The sequence below is a fragment of the Etheostoma spectabile genome, chromosome 18, assembly GCF_008692095.1.
Source record: "Etheostoma spectabile isolate EspeVRDwgs_2016 chromosome 18, UIUC_Espe_1.0, whole genome shotgun sequence".
Lineage (NCBI taxonomy): Eukaryota > Metazoa > Chordata > Actinopteri > Perciformes > Percidae > Etheostoma > Etheostoma spectabile.
The window spans coordinates 23,847,250-23,850,946 of record NC_045750.1 but is presented as its reverse complement, the minus strand read 5'-3'; positions in this window follow the sequence as shown (position 1 = coordinate 23,850,946).

Genomic DNA, 3,697 nt, shown 5'->3' with positions numbered 1-3,697 from the left:
ACTAATCAAATAAATAAATCTACTACTAACTCTGTTAAAATATATGTAATTAATAAACAACCAAGATCTATTAAGTGTATCAAGAAATGTGGCTCAGCTTCTGGCAACAACAAAAAACAACAATGCTGACACATTTGGTGTTATGTGAGACATTTAGTATATGTAAGCACACAAGTCAACACGATATTTAACAGGTCTAGTTGTTTTTAGACATCTTAATTCTGTGAGGTTATGTAACTTTTAAGAACCTAAAACAGATTTTGTAATAGTGTCTGTTTGCAAGACCATGAGTCCTACACTGTGTTACATCGGCTTTTCTTCTTTCGCCTTTAGATGTCTCAACTCCAAAATAAAAAGGCTGTTATTGTTGTTATTCATGTTATTTGCCTTTTGTCCATAGTATGTCCTGTGTTAAGGGTACTAACTTAAAAAAAATGAAATGCTAAAAATGAAATTGTAACTCATTTTGATGAAACTACAGAACGCCGCACATTGGCATAGATTGTATTTTTCTAGTTCGATTGACATCCAGTATCTGTTGTGCCAAAGCCGGATCCCAGACCTAAAACAGAACAGGTGTAATTAATGACATCATCGATGGCTCTGTTCCGGTTAACCATGCCAAAATGTGAACATGCGCAATACCACCAACATCATAATAAATGTTACTGAAGACACCTACTAGAAACTTTGCTTTTGCACAAGCTCGCGTGGCTATTTTAATTCTGATGCTCTTCACTGACACAGAGAGGAGTGTTTGAGGAGGAGATGTGGCCGAAGACTGACACATTTACCAGTGGACGCGATTACAGTGCAAACTCCGGAAACTGATTCTGAAGAAGGTTTTTTTGATCCAGCTTTTAATGAAACCATATCTTTATTAATGACATTGACACAAACCAATTAATGCCACTTTTACTTTTGTGAGTTCCACCCCTTATACTATATATTACTGTTATTTGAAATCCAGGCTCCACTCCACTGTATTTAAGCCAAGGACCCCTTAACTGAAAGAGAGACAGAACAGGGACCCTCTACTACATACGTTATATAAAATGAAGTTGCATAATAAACCTTACAATAATGTGTAGGGTGGCCTAAATCTTCTATACCGTTTTGGATATGTGAACTTTATTTCAGACCCAGGGAGATCCATATCACAATAAAAAACTTACACAAACAAAAAAATACAAAATACAGAGCCTAACACAATGTTCAGTGACTAATATACAAACGTTCGCCAATGGTTCCACAGTCTAGGAGAGACTCTGACAGAACTGCATGCAGGGTTAGTCATAGCTATAGAATACTAAGCTATTAAAATAGCCTGCTAATTGTTGGCATGATTTTATAAATCATGTTTTCATGTTAAACATACATGTGGCACAGTGAATTGGAAAAAGGTGTAAAATGTTGGGTTCATGTTAAGACTTTTTTGTGAAAACCTTTCAAAAAGTAACTGTGATTTAGAGGCCCTCCTGCACAGACTCTGAGGACCCCCTAGGAGCCCCGGACCCGCTGTTGAAGATCCCTGCATTGAACCAATCACAACCGTCCTGGGTGGGGCTAAGCCCTAGGTGCACCAATGGTGCCCTTGCAAAATGGATAGAAGAGATAGCAGAAGGGGAGAGACGCTTCGGATGTCATGCTTTATCCCAGAAATGTACCTCCGTTGAGCCAGACTACACCATTACATACATTTTACATTTTATATTACATACATTTTACATTTTATATTACATACATTTTACATTTTACATTACATACATTTTACATTACATACATTTTTACATTTTACATTACTACATTTTACATCCAGCCTTTGACTATTGACCCCCATATGTACTGTTCTTTGATTTAAAAAGTGAAGTCAGCTTGCAAAGATGGTTAATACACACCCTCTGGGTAATAACACACCCTCTGGAGTCATAAATAAGAGTGGCAATGATAATAATAATATTATATATTATATATGGTATGACGAAATGCAGACGAATACATCACCAAAGGAAGGTTTTGATTAAAGAACTGGATTCTGCCAATTTCCTTTTATGCAAAGGCCAAGTTGTGATTAAACCACTGCTGTTTTACATTTTAGTACTGAAATATTTCATCCCTTTAAAATTAATAAATAAAACTTTATGATTTTCTCCAAATCCGATTAGAAACCAGTGTTGTTTCCAACATGACGCAGAAGCTCTTTAAATGTTTCCCTTTATTTCTAGTAAAACATTTCTAATCTCTCACTATCATGATTAGTATAATCAGACGATTGGTCCTACATCGCAGACAGGATCTGCGTTGTGATTGGTTGCAGCGAGGCCTGCGTGTGGTTGGCCGGGAGCCAGTGTGATTGACAGCTCTACCTGGGTGGTAGGAGGCAGTGACAGCTCTGTCGCTGTGGAAACAAACACAGCAGGCCGGCCGGCCAATCAGAGTTGAGTGAGAGCCCCGGGGATTCATCCAACACATGCTGAAGATTTCCTCAAGACCAAAACACACATAAACACACACACACACACACACACACACACAAATTCTCCTATGTGCTATATGTTTTGTTGTTGGATATACGAGTTTAAATGTGTTACAGTGTTTTTGTGTGCATGTGTGTTGAGTTAATGTGTGTGTTCTCCCCGTGCGGTGTAGTCTTCTGTCGACACCGTCACTGGGTCGTTGACGTAGTTGTCATGGGAGAGTGCTCTCTGGACGTGTACGTACACACACACACACACACACACACCCACACACACACACACACACACGCACACACACACACACACACCGGGGGACAGGGGTCAGCTTGTATTAAAAGACCAAATAAACTAAGCTTTCCACGCCGCCAACCCACCGCAGACAAGACAAGCAGACATTGAGAAACGTGACCGGATTAAATGTGTGTATGTGTGAAGGTGTAGAAGGAAATATCTTTCATGTGTTGGAGCAGCAGGTTGGATCAGTGCGTAGGGACACTGTTACCTACCTGATGGACATGAGGTCAAGCCACACCTGCCCCGGTGAAGCTTTGGAGCATCATCCAGGGACTGTAGATCAGAATCAGAATCAGAATCAGCTTTATTGACCAGGTATGAAGACACATACGAGGAATTTTCCTTTGGAGCATCGGTGCTCACAATGTGCTTACACATTCAAAACAAACAACCCAACAAACAACATATACACACTAATATAGACACACTAATATATACATACACTAAACAGAAACAATGTAGAGAGATGAGTGATAAATGGTATTAAGCAATTATATTAGAATATGAAGAGTATGCACATTATGAACAGTTCTGAAATAGGAAATGAGAATAATGAATAAATAATGGATAATAAGTGAGATATGAGAATGATGAATAAATACTAAATACTAAATGAATGGAACAATAGCGGAACCAATAAACAGGTGCTGTAGAAACAGTGTTACTGGGTTATTGGCCAGAACTGAACTGTGGGTCAGATTACAACAATAACGTCTTTAGTCCAAGCATATAGAAAGATGGTGTTATACCCGAGTGTCATTAGGCAGCCTGCCACGCCCTTTTGCTGTAGCACTGTGCTGCTATTCTCTCAGCTGTTCCTGTAAAAGGCCTTGGACCAGGGCTGCCAACTCTCGCGCATTGGCCGTGAGACACACGCATTCGACTGGTTTCACACGCCACACCCCCGATTTCTCACGCTGAAGCGT